The sequence below is a fragment of the Falco biarmicus genome, chromosome 2, assembly GCF_023638135.1.
Source record: "Falco biarmicus isolate bFalBia1 chromosome 2, bFalBia1.pri, whole genome shotgun sequence".
In the NCBI taxonomy this organism is placed as follows: domain Eukaryota; kingdom Metazoa; phylum Chordata; class Aves; order Falconiformes; family Falconidae; genus Falco; species Falco biarmicus.
In genome coordinates this window covers 119,054,366-119,060,380 of record NC_079289.1, presented here as the reverse complement: position 1 = coordinate 119,060,380, position 6,015 = coordinate 119,054,366, and the positions used below count along the sequence as shown (strand labels likewise).

The following is a 6,015-nucleotide window of genomic DNA, read 5'->3' as shown; positions in this document are numbered from 1 at the left end:
GGGAACAGCTTCAACAAAGCTCGGTTTTGTTTGGGTTTGGGGTGGATTTTTTTGAGGGTGGTGTTTGGGGTTTTTATTTTATTTTATTTCTTTAGTAATTATCGGGACACATTTTGCTTGGCCACTTGAGCTCCACAGTCATGGTTTATTTTTCCCTGCACGCACAGCGGCGAAGGTCGCGCTTTGGGTAACATGGCGGACTAACATGGCCGGGGCCGCGACGAGGGGGGTGCCGAGCCCAACGAAAGGGGAAGCGCTGACAGGGCGGCTCGGCTCCCGTTCCCTCTGCTCCGGCGGCTCCCCCCGGTCGCTTTATTGATCCTGAACGCGGTCAATCCCCCCCCGGGGGGGGCTCGCGGTGCCTGAGGGGGCTTTCCCGCCAAGCGCCGGCCGCCGGGTGACTCGCCCTGCTCCGCCGGGCCGCCAGGCTTTCTAAGACAGCACAAAACACTGATTCTCTAAGCGATTTCTTGTTGCCCTTCCATTAGAAGTGGGGAGAAATGCTCTTTCTACCTCCTTTCAGTAACGCTTAACTATTTTAAGAACTGTTTTAACAAATTCTATTTTTTTCCCTCCTGAAGTAGCCCTCTTTAGGACTTTTTTGCCGATTTACAGTAGAATTGCCTCAAGATTTTGGATCTATAAATACTTGCACTCTAAATGCATATTTTGTTCTCAGGCATATGTGTTGGTGAAGCATTAAAAACAGGACTTAAATAGATTTGGGCATCGTGCACATAGAACTACATATATTTATGTTTTTACAAGTCCCAAAGTTCGACAGGACAAAAGCCAGGGCAGAGTCAAAACTCTGTGAAAAACTGAATTGCCATAGTTTTAGTGTCTCACGTGCTTTTACTACATTTAGGGTGGTTTTTAGCTGGTGCATTAACAATGGCTTGGGGGGTTCTTCCCCCCGCCCCACCACCTGCTCGCTGAGGTTCTGTCCTCTTAAGTTCTTCCCCAGCCCCTCCATGAGCGATTAATGGATACCGGTGCCTTGAGTACTGCGTTTGTTTTCTGCAGATACTCATAAAGCACTCGGACATCCTCCAGCATTCATGTTTGGTAAAAAGCCTTGAGCAGCGGGAGCCGTCTGACTCCAGGAACGATGGAGGGGGCTGGCATGAAGCAGCTGATCCTGCTCCTGCCAAACTGATTCAGATGATGTTCTCTGGAGGCCAGAAGAAACAGGCTGGAGCAGAGGGTAGTAGGGAAGACATGTCTGCTTTAGTTGTAGCTCACGCATCTGCACCCAGCCTGAGTGCCAACGCATCGAGAGCTGCAGGCAGACACTGGGGGACAGGGTCGGCTCTGTGGGGAGCTGTGCCACATGTTTGTAAGAAAAGTGGGGGAGCTCACCTCCTCCTGCAAAGAAGAGAAGGCTACAGCTGCAGCACGCATTTGTCGCTGTTGCTAAGGTAGCACATAATACACCCACACTAGCCTAAAAGCAAAACGGCGCGCATGGGAAATTTCAGGCAGCCAGGAGTCTTGTGTGTGAGAGTGCTGCTCTCTGTCAGGTGCTGTCTCCAATGCTACTGAACCCCGACAGATAACTCTCCATGCATGCCATTTCCCTGAATTTTTTTTTTTTTTTTTTTTTTGGGGGGGGGGTAGCTGTGCCATCCAGTTAGGTGTGCATCTGCAATATTTTGTCTTGTAATGCTCTGCCTTCTGCTGCTGAGAAAAGTGTGCAATGCCTCTGCTTGCTGATGGTTTCAGGAAGCAGGGTTGGGCTGCACAGGGCAGTTCTGATGCTTGCTGAGAGAAAGGTTTAAGCACTTGCTGCTTTCCTTTCCGAGCCAGGTACACAAAGCCAACCCTGCTGTAATGGAAGAGCTGCATGCTTTTAACCACCTCTTCTAACATCACCGTGACCACTTCCCTCTCCTTTTGGCCTGCGGTACTCCACCCAATGCGTGGAGTGTGTGCACACCCTAGAAGCTGGCACAGAAACACACCTCAGAAGCTGTGAAAAGGACAGACCCGTCTCTGACTTGCTTATTGGGCCCAAGTGCTCCAAAAGCAATACATCATATAGTTTGAAAACTGTGCGTGAGTACCTCATTTATGACTTCCAACGCACACTTTTGGTCTTTAAATTAGGCAACTACTTTATTCCCACTACTAGGCACTGATCTGCTCTTTTACTGCTCTTTGGAGCGCCTTCGATCATCGGGGTCAGCAAGCAAAGCTGCGACAGGCGTGAATCACATAGACAAGCCAATGTGCAGGAGGCAGCAACTGCTGTGGCTGGCAGGAACATGCTGAAGAGTGACATAAAAGCCTGCATGCCTAAAGCAAAGGGTGTCTGTAGCTGTGATTTGTCAAACTGAGTGTGAGGGCTGTCTCCATCAGCAAGAAATGCAGCGGCCAGACCTCCATCTGTGTTCCTGGACTCGCTCAACGTAGGGATCATAACACTCGCAGAAACCATCCGTACCCAGCAGTCACAGTGCTGCAGCAACGTGATGGGTGATACCTTGTTCTCCTTCAGTTGCTGCGAAGCACTCATCGAGGAGCCTGTGATCCCTTTCTTTTTTGATATGGAAACCGAGGCATGCGGAGGTTAAAGAACTGACTAAGGTTGCATAATTAGCCAGTGGCAGAGCTGATTATAGACTCCATTTCTCCAGGCCTGAGATCTAACTCCGAGACCTGTCTCGGGGGCATAGGCAGGCTACCAATACTGTACATCGCAGCTCTATAGAATATGACATTTTTAGAACAGGCTCGACCCTGAATTTACTATAGTTTTAAAAAAACAAAACGGTGGGGGGAAAAAAGTGGAAAAGAAAAGCAACAATATTTTCTTCTTACAAGAGATCCTGCCTGAGCGAGAGGGTAAAAATGGGATTCAAGTGACATTTATAAATATTAATGGCCTTCTAAGCACTAGCACATTAAAAATGTTTCCAAAGACCAAAGCCTGAATTGACTTTGAGTAATAGTGGCTGGAGACCTAGTAAAAAATAAAGCAATGCTGTGAAAAAGCGCTAACTTTTCACAGTTGTTTGGTAGGGCTAAAATGCAGTCATTTTTCTTCCATTTCAAAACTATTTTAGGGAAATAGTGCTTCTTTCATGCTCCCCCCTCCCCTGCCTGACTTACTCTCTTTCTGCTCCTGTTGTGTATCTGAATGCCGGTTTTTTGCATTTCAGTTTTTGTTTTGCATTCTCTGTTCAGCTGCCACAGTAGCTGCTGGGATTCATCACACAGCTCAGCCCTTTAGTGACTTTGTGGCCACTGACAACCCAGCCAGTGAAACACTTTCCTGCTACGAGTGAGAAGATTTGCAGTTGAGGTCACTGAACACCCGCTGCAGACCACTGCCTGAGACAGCTTGGGTGTTATCTGCAGCTGCCCTCCACTTACGTGAGACTTCTGGAGAAATGGGTCAGATTATCAACGCGCTTATAGGTGGTGAAGACGGTGATCTGCTTTCACCCTAGGCGTTTTGCCCCTTCCAAGAAAGTTCTGTAATGGTGAAACAGTATGTATCATTGCAGGGAATGGTTTGGTTAAACAAAAACTGTAATATTCTACTCAGTTCTCAAGGGCAGTTCCAGAAACATCTCATTTCAGTCAAGATTCACTTGGAGAGAGGGAAAATTCTTCTAAAATATTTAAGAAGAAAGGTTCATAGCTTGCAAGCTGTTTAAAGGCATGACTTTCCACGCAGTGTAAGTCAGAATCCCTTTTGATGTCAAAAAGAATTAGGCTTTTCCTATCTTCAAATGTCTTGGCTCAGCCACCTAAATGCATTTACAAACCTGGCCTTAGCAGCTTTCATTAGTGTACTGGCAGGTTGAGCACACAGAACACATTGTCCCCCACGTCACAAGTAGTTGTGACTAATGCACCTATCACGTTCAGTGTGCTACAGCACGAAGCATATTCTAACCATGCCTTGCATTTAGCCAGTCTGTCCTCCCTGGAGGCACCCACCAGCGTGGCCCAGCCCAGCCGCCATCCTGGTTTTGCAACCTGCAAGTACGGGCCCAAGGCAAAATAATGCCACTCCCTGTATCAAAACAACAAAATCTTCTCCCTCCGTCACGGCCGGCAGAAGAAAGGTCTGTGCCTGCTCCCCCTCTGCACCGCGGCAGCTGCAGGCGCGGTGATGTCCCCTGTGCAGTGATACCCAGCGGGCTGGAGGCAGCACATCTTTGCGAGCCGTTTGGAGGGACACCCATGCCGACTGACTCCAGCGCCTGCACACTGGCTGGCTGGCTGCCTTCGGCCACGACGGGCTGAGCATCTGCTGGGGCCTCCCAGGTTCCCTTGACATGGCACGTTCTCTGTGCGGTCTTGCGCTCTGTCCTCTCCCTCCTCCTTCCCCAGCCCCAGCCCAGGCTGCTGCTGTCTTTCATAAAATCCATAGAAATACAATCATCATGGAGATGTCTGCCTCTAGTGATTTTTTTCTTTGGAAATAATTATAATTGGCTGTGGCAGTTAAAAACTTATCAGCATAGGCAGATGACAGACAGCACAATCACATAAGCTTCCCTCTGAAAAAATAAAGCTAAAACCCATTTATCACTGTAGTTGGGAACAAAGGGCCTTCTGAAGAGCCAGGCTGTGAAAACACAGAGGGAAGACTGTTATGCTCATGGATTAAATCTGTGGTAGGTAACGAAGCACAAGCAGTCCGTTTGCAAGATGGTGCTGTAGTAATTATAACAATATCACTTCTTTCACCTGAGGAATACCTAGCTAGGGATACATCCCCCTGTTCAGAGGCAGTGACTGAGCTCCCAAGAGGTTAATTAAGCGGCTGAAAGCCACACAGGACTGAAGAGTGACTGCACCACAGTCACAGAAAAACATAAGCATATCCCCGTAGTGTCTGTAAGGGCTACTTGCACCGGGATCCAAAGCTGGGCATGGGTCACTTATTCCAAGAGTAAGTCGGGATCACTTACTCCTAGAGTAAGTCATTAATTGCCCTCTCCCAGAGAGTGGAAAAGGTTTGATTGCTAGGTGTATATCCAAGGCACAAGGCCTCCTGGAGCCGTCTTTTATATGGCAGCTTGCTTGCCATCATCCCCAGGAGGAGCCTGTGCGCTCTCCACTCTGCTTCCCAGTGGAGCCAGGGCAAGGACTGTGCAGCCCTTGTCCTCCCTCCATCTCGGCCCAGTGCCTCTTATTCTCCTGCGGGGCAGGATAATCCAGCCACCCTGCCCACAGTCCAAATACGCATTTTTTCCAAATGATCTTAACACCTGGCTTGTCTTTGGGCTGAATGGCTGTCCTGGTTTCAGCTGGGACAGAGTTAATTTTCTCCCTAGTATCTGGTGCTGTGCTGTGGTTTGGATTTGGGGTGAGAACGACGCTGATAACACACCGATGGTTTTGGCTGTTGCTGGGTGATGTTTACACCAAGTCAAGGACTCTTCAGTTTCTTGGGCCCTGCCAGCGAGAGAGCTGGGGGGAGCACAAGAAATTGGGAGAGGACACAGCCAGGACAGCTGACCTGAACTAGCCAGAGGGATGTTCCATAGCGTATGGCGTCACGCTGAGTATATAAGCTGGGGGAAGAAGGAGGAAGCAGGGGACGTTCAGCGTTACGGTGTTTGTCTTCCCAAGTAACTGCAACGTGTGCTGGAGCCCAGCTGTCCCGGGGATGGCTGAGCCCCTGCCTGCCCTTGGGGAGCAGCGAATGAATCCCTTGGTTTGCTTTGCTCACATGGACGGCTTTTGGTTTACCTATTAAACTGCCTTTGTCTCAACCCACAAGTTGTCTCACTGTTACTCTGCTGATCCTCTTCCCCATCCCACTGTGGGGGGAGTGAGCGAGCGGCTGCGTGGGGCTTGGTTGCCAGCTGGGGTTAAACCACAACAATGGGTTTCTAATAGTGTGTGAGTTGGGGGTGGTTGGGGAAGTGAGTGGGAGGGCTTCTCTTGGCACTAATTTCATAGAATCACAGAATGGTTTGGGTTGGAAGGGACCTTAAAGAGCATCTAGTCCCACCCCCCTGCCACGGGCAGGGCCTCCTTCCCCCAGCC

At 49.4% G+C, this 6,015-nt stretch overlaps 1 long non-coding RNA gene across 1 annotated transcript; it reads left to right on the top strand.

Moving 5' to 3' along the window:
• The first annotated feature begins 376 nt into the window (after positions 1-376).
• Positions 377-5,738, top strand: LOC130144035 (uncharacterized). Its single transcript, XR_008819993.1, has 2 exons — positions 377-2,411; positions 3,190-5,738. It is a non-coding gene; the product is annotated as an uncharacterized LOC130144035 (long non-coding RNA).
• Positions 5,739-6,015: the final 277 nt, after the last annotated feature.